At 40.9% G+C, this 16,362-nt stretch overlaps 1 protein-coding gene and 1 long non-coding RNA gene across 2 annotated transcripts in view; one reads left to right on the top strand and one right to left on the bottom strand.

Annotated features, from left to right (window-relative positions):
• LOC309527909 overlaps positions 1-16,362 on the top strand; it is a 264,484-nt gene that overhangs the window by 231,285 nt on the left and 16,837 nt on the right. The gene's annotated exons all lie outside the window — the stretch shown is intronic.
• The window catches only part of BABAM2 (BRISC and BRCA1 A complex member 2), a 140,262-nt gene that overhangs the window by 31,514 nt on the left and 92,386 nt on the right, over positions 1-16,362 (bottom strand). The gene's annotated exons all lie outside the window — the stretch shown is intronic.

The following is a 16,362-nucleotide window of genomic DNA, read 5'->3' on the forward strand; positions in this document are numbered from 1 at the left end:
CTTGTGATCCCTTCCAACTCTATAATTCTATTCTTTGCTGTTTGCGCTTTGTATTTAAATTCCATTTCCTTTATGTGTTTGGTTGTTATTTTAAATTACTTTTCCCTCAAGCATCAGGTTTCTTTTAAAAGCAAAATTTCTTTCTGCAAGTGGTATAAAGCAGTGAGAGAGGATAATAAAACTTCAGTGAAGAAAGTTAACAGTATCTGTTGTATTAGTTTCATTTGTCTTTTTACTCAAGAATCCTAAATTTCCCCATTATCTAGATTTTTAAAACCCCTGACTTACTGAGAAAGGCACTAATAGCAGTTTTCCTCTTATTAAGTAAGTCAAAAGCTTTGTTTTAAGAGCAAAGTATATAGTACTGAAGTCATGTTTAAAAGCATAATAGAGACATGACTGTCAATTCAGAAAAGCTTTCATTTGCGGTGATTAGTCTTTCAGTGACTGCTGAATCCCCCACCCACCCCAACCACAGGACTGTTTCAGAAGAAAAGGGAAGCAAAGGCTTCTTCCAGTTAACTAACCCCCCACCAAGGTTCTATTATGTCCAGTTATTGAATCAATGTGCATGATCAAGTTGACCCCCATGCCTTCTCAGCTTTCGTGCCCATAGTACATTTGTACTTCTATAATTCCTCCTTAACGTGCAGCTTCTCCTGACCCCAAATCTCCTGTGAACAATTTCACTTCTTAGCCCCAGCTGATTTCCAATTTCTTACAGAACTTTCCCCTTGCTCCCTGTATTCATGACCCCCCTCTGAAGACGAGAACTTGCCCCACATGAAATATAAAAGATCAATATAACTAGATACAAAATTGAAAAGTTTAACACAAGCAGTGGCCTTGGAATGTATTTATTTATACATACATACAGGTATGTATTTATTTCATTACATTTGTATTCTGCCTTCCTTCCAAAGAGTTTGAGGTAGAATAGATGTTTTGTCCCCGCAACCTATATCCTCACAACCAGCCATAGGCCAAGATGTAGACACAGACCAAAGTAACAGTGAGAAGCATGGCTGAGCAGGGATCTGAAGCATGTCTGTCCCAGTTCTAATTCAACATTCTAGTTACTACTCCACACTGACTCTCATACCACCAAGTCTGAAACAGCCTACATTTCATCTATGGGAAGTCCAACAGGAGGAGAGGGAAAGGAAAAGCAAGGGGGACAGGGGAAGATATGCACAGACACTCTTCATTATTTCTTTAAAAAAATTAACCTTGGTCCTTTGCCCAAAAGTCCTAGGGCAGAAAGACATAAATTCAAAACAAAACATAGCAATGAAATCAAACATAGGAAACCAAACACAACATTCCAGTTATAAATTAAACCAGCAAGAACAAGAACTCAGGTATCCAATACACCTCTCCCATCCTCAGAAGCCTGGGCCGATGAGCTGACAGCAGCAGTTGGAATAACATGGGGATCTTTACCAGCTGAGGTTACCAGCCAAAGGCTTAAGAGGCTGGAAAACGAGCGAGCCAAAGGCTTAAGAGGCTGGAAAACGAGCGAGGTCCCAACTAAAGAAGAATGGTAACTTAAACTGATGGAATATGTGCAGCTTGCAGACCTATCATATAGAATAAGAGAACAAGAAGAACATACGTTTAAAGAAGACTGGAAAATGTTTATTGAAATTGTGTACCCTTGAAAACGTTGGCAGCGTTAAGATAAATTCAACAGTGTAAATAAGCTTTGATGGATGTAATAATGGAATACTGAATGGTTCAGTTTATGTAAAATATGCAGGAATTTATGTTATGCAAAATGAACCATGGAAAGAGAAGAGGAGAAGTCATTGATATTTTAAGGTTGCTTAAATGAATATTCTAAAACATAAAACAGAAAATTTAATAAAAATTATATAAAAAACAGGAGAAGTCTGATGAGGGATTTTGAACAAATATTGGGAGTTAAAACTATGTAGTCCTAGGAGGGGATTCAGTGTGCAAGAAAGGAAGGGCAGAAAAACTTAAAAAAGCAGGACACTTGAGCAGCAGAGGCAAAATGTGTCTGAGAAAAGTCATGGGGTGGAGGACAGGAGACAGGGACAAGTCTGTGGAGGGCTTTAGCAGTAAGAGCAAGGAGTTTTTATATCAGATGGTGGGAAGGAGCTTGGTAAACAGTGTAGAAAACTGAGGAGAGGGATCATTTGGACTGAATGAGGTGAATGACTTTGGCACATCTCAGTTCTCTCACCTCTAGCCATAATCCTCCTTCCAAAATAAGGTTGAATTAGGCAAGGCAGGAGGTGACTAGAACACAAACCTTGAGTTTCAACCAAGAGGAGAAAGAGAGATTTTGCTATATAGAAGTGACAAGGCTTTGCAACAGAAAAGGGGGAGCAAAGATAAACCCAAGGCTTCTACGCAGAATTACTGGCGATCCTAGATTAGATCAAGGAACAGCTCTAATAAAGATAGAAAATGCTGACACCAGCATATGCAAACATTTCAGACAGCCTGCTACATGCCCAAAGACTGCCTGAATTTGGCTTGAGAATCTGAACTTTGCAAAACCATGCTTAAGTTTTTTTTTCATGTTTTCTAGATAAAAAGTATGTTAGCATTCATGTCAACTGCTGCAAATACTATTTCCAAACAAGTTGACTCACAGATACCTTGGTGCTATGTCTGTAGACAATAGATGCATGAGTCATGTCTGTAAATTCCTGGAAGTGCTAACAGACCCCTTGCTTAGTCATCTTTTAAAGGCATGATGAGTTCATGAGCTCTGTAAGCCATAATAAAGGGCTCTAGCTGTATACCGTCTCCCCCCGTTACATTCTGTATAGCACAAATTAAAAGTCTAAAAATAACTTCATACATGTGAGTCACTTCATCTAACACGTTTGCACAACTTGTGTTGTTAAACAGTGATATCTAGTCAGGAAGGTATAATTCTGTCGCCATGCTAAAAATAAAAAGGAAAAATGTGTCAGTGGAAGACATGAGATTTATTTGACCCCAAGAATATAAGTGCTTTTTGAGGAATATTTCCACGAAGTCTATTACAAGCCACAAAGCTTCACAATAATTAATTTTAAGGAACCTCCAGCCCATGGATCTAATTAGGGCTGCCAGGCCTCTTCATTTAAGCTAGCTGGGCCAAAAGGGGCTTCTGAAGTACCAATCAGCAGATTCTTCTGAAGTCCTAATGATCAGTTGATTTATAGAGCTAAAGAAGTGCTTCACACTTGGCTTCTGAAGCACTGAAGATCAGCTGACTCAAAATAACAATGCAATGTACTGAAGTTCCACTGATGAGATGGTTGTTGGTGCTGCAAAGTGCTGTCCATCTCTCAAATTTGGCCAATGGGTGGTGTGTGTGTGTGTAGGAGAGATAAGAAGCAACCTGTTGGTCAGATTCAGTTCCCTTTGCACAGCTTCTAGTGTTCTCTGATGTCAAATATGAGGGGCAGAGGGGCCCATGTGTCATCAAATGCTTTGTTGACTGGCACTACTGGAACTGAAGTGCTGATCAGTTGACTGGCGCCTAAGGCAGCCTCCGCAGAAAAACACATTCTTTGTCCATACAGCTTGATGCCAAAATGCAGGGGCAAAGGAAAACAGCTCATTTGATGTTATGATGAAATCAGGCAACTGACTAGTGGCCCACTGGCGTTGGGGGACATGCCCACCAGTTCAAAATGGCAACAACTCTTGCTGCTGCAGGTTTTTTTTCTTTTATAAGAGTGTGGTACAAAAATTAAAATTCTTGCCAGCAGTATTGAACAAAAGTAGCTAGACTCAAATCCAATACTTTTTGCCTTACAGAGAGGACCACAGGGTCAAAAAATGAGTATTTCAAATTTCTCACTCTGGTATATTGCAGCTTCTTAAATTAATTAGCTATAGAATTAGGGTGAGGGGAAAAATTTGGCCCACCCTGCAGGCGAACTTTCACAGATGGGTGACACAACCCCCCTGTCAATCAAATGGTGCCATTATTGAGACCACAGGATTAACAGGTGGGTTGTCTCATGCATGTGTCAAAACCCTATATTCAGGGCTCCCAAGTGTCTGACACCCAAATAGCTGTTAGGCGCTTGGGAACTGTAGCATAAGGGGCATTGCTGGCCCAATGCTCTGCACCAGGCTAGCAAAGCACTTCTTGCTCCCATCTCCATCAACTGATGGAGTGGGGGAGAAGCTGGCATTTTGAAAGCATCTGCTGCGAGACCAAAAAGTCCCTCTCTCAGCCAATACCTGCAAAAAAATGAGACTGCTTGCTTTGACTGGGTAGGACCGGTTTGGCTATGCATGGAACAGGTATGCATAGCCAACTGAGCATGATTTATCCTTGGTATGCATGCAGCCAGCAAACAAAGGAACCCCCCCTCCCCCCATAAGCTGATGTCACAAGTGATGCCAGCTGATTGACATGTGAGCAGGAGTTGGAGAAAACGGTCTTGCATGCCAAATTGCACACCCTAGCTGGCCAACAATGGCCCATAGGCTGGAGTTTTCCCACTCCTGCTACAAAAGTATTGTGCAAATCTTACTCCACTAGGGATGACTGGTCAGGGGCTAAAAATCATGTGTTACAAATACAGGCAATGGCTTCTTGGTTCAGGTCAAAAGCCAGCATAGCCCTTCATTCTATTTCCAACACCAAACAGCAAGATTCCTATGGCAAGCTCACAAGAAGGGAATGACAGAAATAGAGCTCTGTGTTTGCATACCCAAAGAGCTGATACTCGGGGGCATGCTACTTTTGAACATGCAAGTTCCATTTAGCCGTTCTGTTTAAAAGCTGCCAAGATGTTAGGCTGCGATTCTTTGGTCACGTACAACTTCTGCTGCACATAAACAATATTTGAGAAATTTGATCTTTATGAATCACAACATGAACTGAGCTGACCCTCATCTTGCCAACTAATATGCGGATCAAAATGTACATGCGGAAATGGGGCACAGCGGGATTATGAAAATTATTACTACTTATTAAATTTGCACGCCACCCTTCACCCAAAGATCACAAGGTGGTTCGCAAATGAAAATGAAAGGGAAATGGACCAGAAAGCTCATGTGAAACCCATGCAAGGTAGCTGTGATTCCTACTACTGGGGAAGTTCCATAACTAATTGAGAGACAAGAGATTGCTGACCCAGGCGTTGCCCATTTCTAATGCTGGCCTTGCAAAGCTTCGGAGAAGAGGCGTTACCCCTCTCTGATGCTGGTCTGGCAGCTCCACCCCCCCCATCAAGCCTGACCCAGGAGCGGAAGCAGGGGGCTCTGGTGGCACTCATCCACCCAGCCCAGTGCAAGCATGCACCTCAGTGCAAGCATGCACCACAAAGACATTGGATTCTTATCCCATTATACATGACTAAGCCATTTCTCACCTTCTCACCCCTTGCCTTTTCCTGTAAGACCTATTACAGTCGTTAAGAGTCGTCAACAGGCTCATCCCAGCTATCTACCAATCTCCGATTCCCACCACCCTTCTAAGTAATACCCCTCCCCACCTTCTCAATATATAGAAGGATCTGGCAACTTCTGTTTCAGTGTATCTGAAGAAGTGTGCATGCACACGAAAGCTTATACCAAGAACTAACTTAGTTGGTCTTTAAGGTGCTACAGGAAGGAATTTTTTTATTTTGACCTCTGGAGGTAATCACAGATGCTAAGCCCCTGACCACAGCCACCATGACTAGTAGTCACTGATAGCCATGAATTTGTCTAATTCTCTTTTAAAGCCATCCAAGTTGATGGCCATCACTGCTTTCTGTGAGAGCAACTTAACTCTCTTTTAAAGAGTTTCAATGATTGTAGGCATCAAGCAAGACTCCACCCTAGGTTTTACTCCATTATATTTTATCACATTGGTATGTGACACAGCTATGCATTTAAGACAATGACTATTTTGAAGCCCGCAAGACCTTATTAGGTTTCCCACGATATTTTGCCGACAAACAACAGCTTCTTGGCACTTCATCTAGTTATCTGTTCCTAGTTATTCATTGATCTACTCTGAATTATTCCTTTAGGGTTCAGAATTTTAGGAGCTTGCTTAGTACGCTATGAATCAGGCGGGACACCAAGAAAGTCAGTCAGTGAGGCATACATTGATGCAGATGGCTCTAAGGAATGCTCCATATTGACATTGCTTTGCTTGAAGCTAACCTAGAACTGCATGACAGAAGAAGCAGTGTGCATGTTACAAAGAAGACAGAAACAACAAAAAATGTTTGCATTGCAAACTCTGTGGTATGTTGCAACCAAGCAAACAAAACCGAAAGAAAGGAAGCAGAGAAATATAGGGGTCCAGTGTGTTAATAATTGTCTAACTGTAGGTGACCCGGCAATGCATTGCTTTCTATTACAATAGCTCTATTCATATTTTCAACCTCCTTCTATACACTGGGCTTGTCTCCCATGTTTATAAATCCTAAGCGAAAGATAAAGTAACTTCATTAAAAGTAAACATATAGTAAGAACATAAAAAAATACAGTTTGGCTTTATCTTTCTACTAAACCTATATTTGACTAAGACCCTCCCAGTAGATTAGTTACCTATTAATTCATAAATAAATTGCTGTACGGCAAACAAACACCCTTGACAGTTCAACATATAGCAAATGAGTTCAATTCACTTTTGTGGTATGGAAAGAGGTTTGTGGCTCAGTTCTACAAATGATTACTTGGAATGAAGTTTTACTGAGTTCAGCAGGACTTGCTTATCACAAAGTATACTTAGAAAGGTACCCTTAAGAATGCCTAATGGAGTACAGCTATCATAAAAGTGCATTCAAGTATATTATAACATTTATCCCGTGTTTTGAAGAAACAAACAGTTGGCTAAATCTGTGCTGGGTCCAGAAGTTAAAATGCCTGGAACTAGTGATCCCTATATATGTTTTGAAGAACACAACAAGACCTGGTATTGTTATACTTCCTCTGATGTACAGAAGCCTTTATATTTAAATATCATACTTTTAATTCTGACTTTTAAACATTGAATTACTATGACACCAGATGCTATGGAACATGACTTCAGAAAGATGGAGCACACAAGAATCTCTGCCCTACGAAGGAACACAGGAAGTTGCTTTGCACCAAGTTGGACCATTGGTCCATAAGACTCAGTGCTGTCTGCAGTGACTGGCAGGGGAAACTGGCAAGGTTTCAGAAAGATTCCCAGCCCCACCTGGAAATGCCAGCAATTAAACCAGAGATCTTCTGCATACAAAGCAGATGCTCTGCCACTGAGCTATGGCCTGCACATTCTGCCCTATGGCACAGAAGAAAGAATAATAGTCAAGAATTCCCTTACAAAAAAATTAAGTGTATTCATTCATTACATCCATACCATGAGCACCTGTTCAGCAGCCGCTACTAACAACACTCTAGATTTTAATTTTTTTAATCAAAGCTCTCTCTTTAATTGGGAAAGAAGTCAACATTTCCCAAGAATCAGTATGCAACAGCCCAATGCCAAGTGCTGGATCCTGGTTCTGTTTAAAACACAGCAGGCCCTGGTTGGGAGCAGAGGCTGGGTGATCTGAGGATCATCATGGTGGCTTTCTCTGTGCAGTCAACAAGGTAAGTGAGCCTCTGGCAGAAGATGTTGCCACGGACCCCCAGGTGTGTTCTGTGGACCCCCAGGGGTCCCCTGACCCTGAATTGGGAACCACAGATCTATGCCATGGGAAGTTGCCTGAAAAAAGGAGTTAACCTTTTTAATGGCATCTGGAGTGCCATTTTTTGGCTTTGTATTATTTACTTTGAAAACTTCAGCTGACTCAAGTAACATCTGGAACAGTGTTTTATAGTTGGCAAAGCTCCTACAATCCTTCTGTATTCCTTAGTTACTTACTTTCCATGAAAAGCCATAAGAAAAATTGGACTAGTGAAATTTAATATACTTGTATATGTGAATCAAGGACAGGATGAGCAAGAATCAATATTTCTCAATAAACTGTCCTCTCTTCATCCATATGTAGTAGCCTTCTTGAGTCTGTAACACTATAAACTCATATTTAATTTTAAAGGAAAAAAGGGAATCAGGAACAACATTCCATTAAGGCTAACTGGGGAATATAGGTCAGCCAAATATAATTACCTGGATTGGAATTTGGCCAGTACTTTAGGGCTCACATGTTATTGACAGAAGAAACATGCTAATATTTTTAAATGAACACTGACAAAGATGAAGCTGAATCTAGTGTATTTAGGTATAATTAACAGCTGTATGTTGTGCTTTACCTGCTCCTGTATTTCCTATTCTAATTAAGGTTTCAACAATTTCTGTGCCTCATTTTTCTGTATGCAGAACAAAAAGCTAGCAAAGGAAACTCATTCACTATGCATCTTGACATTAAGAAAGATGATCTATTGCTCGGTAACTGCCCCCCAATCATAGAATCAGAAAATTAGAAGGGACCCCAAGGGTCATCTAGTCCAACCCCCTGTGATGCAGGAATCTCAATTAAAGCTTCCATGACAGATGGTCACCCAACCTCTGCTGAAAAAACTCCAAGAAAGGAGAGGCCACACTCTCCTGAGGGAGACAGTGTTGTACAGGTCTTACGGTCAGAAAGTTCTTCCTGGTGTTACGTTGGAGTCTCCTTTCTTTCAGGTCCTACCCTCCAGAGCAGGAGAAAACAAGCATACTCCCTCTTCCATGTGACAGCCCTTAAGATATCTAAACATGACTATCATATCTCTTCCCAGTCTCCTCTTTTCCAGGCAAAACATACCCAGCTCCTTCAACCATTCCTCATAAGGCTTGGTTTCCAGACCCTTGATGATCTTGGTTGCCTTTCTCTGCACACGCTCCAGCTGATCATCATCCTTTTTTAAATTGTGGCACTCAGAACTGGACACATGCAATGTCAAATACAAAAGTCCAAATATGCCAATCAATTTGGACTTTTGTATTAAATATCAAGATCAATTTAGACTTTTAGGTCATGTGAATGCTGATGCATACCCAGTGGGCACATGAGCACTGGAAATTCATCATCGCAAAACCCTCACTCCAAATTGATAGCACTGAAATGGATCCCCAGGTTGACCTTTCTTTGCAAGAAGCTACAATGGTAGGAATACACTGTATTGAGATATAGGCATGCTTGAGCTCCAGGTAGGCAGGGGCCCTGCCTCTCCACATGGAGACAGACCAGCCCAAGCAGGGAACATGGAGTATAATTCCGTTCCCTCCAAGCCTGACCAAGCTGCTGCTCACTTTCTTGTTTTTGTAGAGTTTGGACACATCAGAGTTGCAGGCAGCTGGCAGAAACTCTAAGCACTCACTGCCTAAAGTAATTTTCCCCCCATGAGCAGCAGCCACCCCCAGGAACTATTTGTTCTATACTTGCCTAGATATATGCTGTTCCTCAGAGGACAGATAAGAAGTGATTTTTGCAGATTGCTGGGAGAGGGAGGAAAAGCAACCCATTCTGCCCAAGCTGACCCTGAATTAGGATAAATAAGCAGCAACACAAACTCACTTTTTGGGGGGATGCGAAGAATACACATTAAATTGTCAGGAGGCTCCCCCCCACAGATAAGATAGGGACCAGAGGTTATACAGCCACTGCCATTTTTGCTTTGTGGGGAAGATCAGCTCCACCCCTTTAGTGCTGAGCTCCACTCTACCCCACTGCATGGACTCTCAGAAAAAGGTTGTAGGCTGGGGTTTGAGGTGGGTCCCACCTCATCAAGTACTGATCTAGTACACTGCATGTGTCAGTGCAGAGCTTCTCCATGCTTTGTTTAGTCATTTACCGTAACCTTAACAGTATTAAATTTAATACTTCTTCAGAGATGTTTCTGCAAGCAGCTTTCAGTGTGACTCAAAAGCTTGCTTCCCATGTTTTATATATGTCTTACATACATACAGTGGAACCTCGGGTTGTGAACGTGATCCGTGCGAGAGGCACATTTGCAACCCGCAGCGTTTGCAACCCACAGTGCTGCATCTGCGCATGCACGTGACACGATTCAGTGTTTCTGCGCATGTGCGAGCACCGAAACCCAGAAGTAACCCGTTCCAGTACTTCCGGGTTTGGCGCAGTCCGCAATCTGAAAACGCGCAACCCTCAGCCTTCGCAACCCAAGGTATGACTGTACATCATTTTATTTGTATGTCGCCTTTCCACAGTTAAAAACCATGCTCAAGGCGACTTACAACAAGAAAAAATGACATTACAGACATCACAAAAGCAGCCATAAGCCATAATTAAACACATAAAAAGTACACAACCAAATGAATAACTTCCACATATATTATAAAATCTAAAAATAAAGATGCAGAAAGCTAATATCAACAACAGCAACAAAAATCCCTAAACAATGCTCCAAGCCCAAGAGCCTGTTCAGCCACCTCAGCTTTTGTAGCTGGAGTCAGTCAGGGCCCCTCCCTCGCAGGCCAGGTGGAAAAGGGCCTGCAAGGCAGGGAGCAAGTCTTCCAGGACTGACAAACAAGCTGGTTTAAGTAGTATTTGAATCAATTTAAAGTATTTCTTCACTTATTTTGAGATGGCTAATGCAGAGTTGGCTAAACCCTGTGGTGCTCTGAATATTCAAACCCCACCGAACATCGTGGAACTTACTTCTGAGTAAATATGGCACAGGACTATCAGCAAGCAAGCAAGAAAAAACTTACTCTGAAATGTAGCCACAGTAGAAAATTCTTTACCACTACACAACAGTCTCAGTAACTAGCCTGAACAAGACACCCGAGAGTGCACTAAAAGGAACAATCCACTTTATCCTCTAATAAGGACCTTGGAAGTTTACTGAGTATGAGATACAGGCCTAGTCTTAATGGCTTCTACTTTATCTGCCTTTAGTTCTCAAGGCCTTTCTCCTAGTTCCCAGTTCTTAGCTTTGTTTCTGCTGCATGAGTTGCTATAGCAACCCCTCCTAACAGTGATTACACTGGCACAAATACGTATTTCACTGCAGAGTATTAATTATGCCAACACGAGCCATTTACAAACCCACATTGAAGCCCAAAAGGACACACAGCACCAGTTATGAAAGTTTGTGTTTTTCATCTTTTCACAGAACACAGTGTCTCTCGGTGATGAAACAGGACTGTTCTATTGTTGGTGGAACTACAATCGTGGGATGGTAGATGAGTACTGAGAAGCCTGCTAAGGAACATGGAGGATGGAGGCTTCTTGCCTTCAAATCCAGGTGTGGAAGACTGCTGTAGTTTGGCTGTGGAGCTGGCAATAGGGAAGTAATTTAAAATTTACCGCAGAAGCCCATTATATCAGGACAGTTCGTAGGCGGCCAGACTCAAATGACAAAACAGAGATAGATACTTAACAGTTCCAAGACTTACTTACTTACTTACTTCCTTCCTTCCTTCCTTCCTTCCTTCCTTCCTTCCTTCCTATGGTCTGTAGTTCTGTTGTAGGTCACCTCAGAACATTTTAAACATTTTAAAATAAAATAAAATGCAAGGAAGCGAGAAAAGGAAGGCTTCTGGAATATTTTAGGCAGTTACTGGCATTGCGGGCTTAAGACACTGGGTGTCTGAAGCAGTCCAAAGATGTCTCAGTTGGGGAAATAGTGAGATAGGGAAGACAAATGTTCCAGACAACACACTGTTGCTTAAACTCCAGTGAGTACACATAGTTTGGATTTTGGAGGACAAGAACGGAGGAGGCAATGACAATGAAAAAATAGCACTACAGCAGAAGCCATAGAGTCATTTACTGCTTTCTGCTGCTTTGCCATTTGAGACTGACAAGTCTTCCCCCTATGTCTCTTGCAACAGTTACGTAGTTCAGAAGACTCCTTTCATAAACAAAGAAAATCAGAATATGATTCACTATACTATCATACTGCACAACCTTATTTCTTTTACAACACAAAATCCAACCAAGTATTTGGGCAACACTTTGAGTGATAGGCTGCTAACTGCTTCTGCTAGCACAAGAATTTCTGCTTGTTTAATGGAACTTTTCCTATCTTTCTCCCCTTACAGCCTCCCCAACTGTGTTCCGGAGGGTTGGGAAAACCCACAAAGATTTTAGGTGGTGCACCCAAAGTCTGCGCACTAGTGGAAGCAGTTCACTGGAAATGCCCAACAATATTAGATAGCACTTTCCTCACCTCTCAGAGCATTTACTAATCATGATTTCCCAGGATTCCAACACTTGAGCAAAGTTTCTAAGTAAGATACTGGACTCGAACACTGGGCCAGTCATGCAAGAAGGTCCCAGGTTCATCCCAGGCATCTCCAGGTAAGATTGGCTCCTGCCTGAAGCCCTGGAAAGCCTCTGTTATCGTCAGTGTAGATAATGCTAAGCTACATAGACTTATATAGTCTAAGTCAGAATAAGTCAGATTTCTAGGTTCCTATGTTGCTAAGACTCTTTTCTCTGGGGACAACTCCAGTCTGGATGTAAACTTACTCTTCTTCCAAGTAATTGACCTACCAAATGCAGTATTAATTTGCTTTTCAGAGGAAACCTAAAATAATACACTCATATTTGTGTCTAAGGAACTCAGGCAATAGTTACAGCTTCTGAACAAATGTGCCTAAGTGCCATTTTCGCTCGCCCCCCCTTGTTGTGTGGCATGAAGGAAGCTACTGTGAAAATAATTGTCATTCAATCCATTTGTTAAAGTGCTTTCCATTTTCATTTGAGAGCAGGTGAAGCAATAGCAATATAAAAAACGTTACGTGTCCATCACAATACTAATTACAGAAATGTTGATGTTTGTGCCCATCTTCACAAGAATCTTTGCCTTCAATATATCATCAAGATAAAATATTTCAACAAAATATCATAATAAAAAGGCTTAATTGTTTATTGTAAGCTATTTGCAGTTTCCTTTTATTCAACAGGCTGATAGCAACCACTTAAGTAATTCGCAGTCAAAGAAACTGTTCTTTGAGGGGTGCTGTCATTAAAAAGTAATAGTGTTCATATCGTAACTTTTTGGTAGAGCTATTAAAAAGGTTCAGCTCACCAATAGCTGAACTAAAATTAACATTCTGAAATCTGACAAAACCTCCAAAGAACTCTATACACAAGGGCATATTTTCAGTCTTCAGGAACAAAAGTCAAACCCATTCATTAAAATATCCACCACTAAATGTAACAGAACTTGAGTACTGTACAGCCAAAAAAAAAAAAAGGTTCTTTAACATACCTGACTCAATCTTTTTAATTTTAAACATAAATTAAAAATGATAGAGTAGTGAAAACACCTCTTTGTTCACAGAATCTAAATAGCAGAATCAATGCCTCCCTATCTTCTTTTTGATCTGACAATTACATGCTCTACCCACATTTTAAAGACTTGCCAGACTCTTAGCAGATTTCACTTGCTCCACTCATTCCCCACCCTCACTTTGAAATTCTTTCTTTTAAATAGACACTATGCACACATTTACACACAAACTATTTTAATAGTCTTAAAAAGCAGAGACATCACCTTGCCAACAAAGGTCCGTATCGTTAAAGCCATGGTTTTCCCTGTAGTGATGTATGGAAGTGAGAGCTGGACCATAAAGAAGGCTGATCGCCAAAGAATTGATGCTTTTGAATTATGGTCCTGGAGGAGACTCTTGAGAGTCCCATGGACTGCAAGAAGATCAAACGCATCCATTCTTAAGGAAATTAGCCCTGAGTGCTCACTGGAAGGTCAGATCGTGAAGCTGAGGCTCCAATACTTTGGCTACCTCATGAGAAGAGAAGACTCCCTGGAAAAGACCCTGATGTTGAGAAAGATTGAGGGCACAAGGAGAAGGGGACAACAGAGGACGAGATGGTTGGACAGTGTTCTCGAAGCTACAAACATGAGTCTGACCAATCTGCAGGAGACAGTGGAAGACAGGAGTGCCTGGCGTGCTCTGGTCCATGGGGTCACGAAGAGTCGGACACGACTAAACGACTAAAGAACAACAACATTTTAATATAAATAATTTCAGATTTGAAAACTGAAATGTTTCCCTGGAAAACTATGTTTTGGTTGACAAGAGATTTCTTAAAACCTGGGAAGCTCAGAGGAAAAGTTCAGTTTTGCCTTAAAAGAACACAGCGGTGGATCACAATCATGTCCATTGGGATATATCTGACTAAGCCAAACTAAGAATTGACCCACTGAAATCAATGGTTTTAAGTTGGTCCCAACTAACTTGATTTTAGTAGGTCTACTCTGAGTATGACTTATCTGGAAACAATCCATTACAGGCAGCCCCCGATTTGCGTGGAGGCTGCCTTCTAGGTTATCTTCCGGTCACATGCATGCACAGTGAACCGTCAATTGGAAGCGTATAAATTGGTCATTGCCTGTACATACATTTTGTATCTTCCACAAACAAAAAATCGATAAATTGAATGTTTTTCTCCATAAATGTTGGTATCATTTCATGTATGAGTGGCTTCTTTGCACTATCTTTTAATACATGGAATGGTTTGCCCTGGGTTATTCATCAAAGCTAGTGATGCAACAACTTGCATGTGTAAGTTGCTGTGTGAGCTCTAAGGCTGTAGGATTAATTGATAGTGACAAGCTATTCAATTGTAATAATCTTTCTCAAGAGCTTTAAAATTAATTAAAATGAAAGCTCGAAAAATTATTTTACAGTGAAAACCTTTGGTTACTGAAGACTGAATTGACTTTGTGAAGCATGGCAATTTAAAATTTAACGAGAACATATTCCACATTCTTTCTGACTTCAAATATTTGAATTTTAAGTAAGCTTAAATTACAATCTATAGTTTTCTTAAAAATAAAAAATAACCAACCAAAAACCATGAACCAACCAACCATGTGGCTTGAGGAAAATGAATTAGCCCAAACAATCCTTCAAAACTGCTCCATGCAAAAACAGAAGCTCAAATCAAATCAAACAACCTAAATCAAATCAAACAAGCAATGCAGTGGCAAGTCTTGGTTTGCCATTTTATCCAGATGAAAAGAACTATGGTCTGTGCAAATCATAGTTTACTTCCTTTGTACAAAATAGCAAACTAGAAACGGAAGCTTTTAATCTCCCACAAGTAAAGAGGAAGATGGAGAATGCAAGACCAAGGCTGCCGCTTCTTATTCACGTGATGTAGTTTGTGGTTATGCCTGAATTGAATCACACTTTATCAAAGTAATGTAAATTTCTGTAGAATGAAATGCAACACCTGTAAGACCCGGACATGGAATTAGGGTCATATGTTAAGTAGAAGAATCACAGAGGGGATAAAGACGTGCTTCATGGGGGGAACTCAATGAAAAGAACAAAAAATCCACAAAGTTGTGTAAAGAATCAGGAAGATCCCAACAAAAAGGAAAATGAAATTCAATGCAGATAAAGGAAAAATGATTCAAAACGGGGAAACAATAATCCTAAATGTACGATAATGGCTTCTTAATTGAGATCTTGTGGACATTGCTTGGTGAAAGTGTAATCTCAGTAAAGTTTACCACATGCACTGTACACAATTAACATAAGAAATTTTGCCAAATGATGGAGTGATTGCTAAGAGTACAAGGGGATTCAAAATGACTCTCAACTATGGAGAATAAAGGATATCAGCAATCTGTCCTTACATGTCTTTTAACCTTACCTTGCCATAGGACAAAATTCTGTTTTTAAATTGAGGGAAATAAAATGCTGGAGAGATTTTAAAAATGGTGTCTCAGGTTAAGCTGCAACTTCACAAAAAATCATTGCAAAAGATGCATGGCAGCCAGGGGAAGATGGAACACCCTCAGAGCCAACTTGGGAGTGGTGTTGCTGGGGCCACCAAAGAATAAAGGAAGCAGCAGCGTGAGAAAAGAGGATGGGAAGCAGGCAGGTGAAGAGGTAGGACAACTGCTGCAAGAAAACAAAGCTGCTTGCATAAAATACTTGCCCTTCTCATTACAACAGGTGACTAAATTGACTGATAAAGGCTTGGATCTCAGATACACATATGCATGGTCCTACTGTATTGATCCCTTTCTACACCTCTGTGCTGGGTCTCTGTTAGCGTACTCACTGAGGTGAGTGGACAAACTCCAATGAATCACAGAATCATAGAACTGTTGAGTTGGAAGAGAGTCCAACCCCCTACAATGCTGGAATCTTTTGCCCACATGGAGCTCAAACCTGCAATCCTGAGCATCAGTCTCATGCTCTATCCTGGGCTATTTCAGCCATAAGTATCACTTGTTGGCCTTCTACTAACTGATGGACTGTCAGAGTGGTACAATCTAATTTTTCTGCCTATGACTTTTAAGTGACTTTCTGTTGCATGTGACAGTTTAAATGCGCACACAGACAAATGAATGTTCCTAATCTGCATAAAACATTTTCCCTCCTTTTTTCAGACTGCAGGTGGGATTTTGCAAGTGTGAGGGCCATATCAAAAATGCATAAACATAGAGTAAAAATAGCCC

The sequence above is a fragment of the Podarcis vaucheri genome, assembly GCF_965113315.1.
Source record: "Podarcis vaucheri genome assembly, chromosome: 3".
NCBI classification, from domain to species: domain Eukaryota; kingdom Metazoa; phylum Chordata; class Lepidosauria; order Squamata; family Lacertidae; genus Podarcis; species Podarcis vaucheri.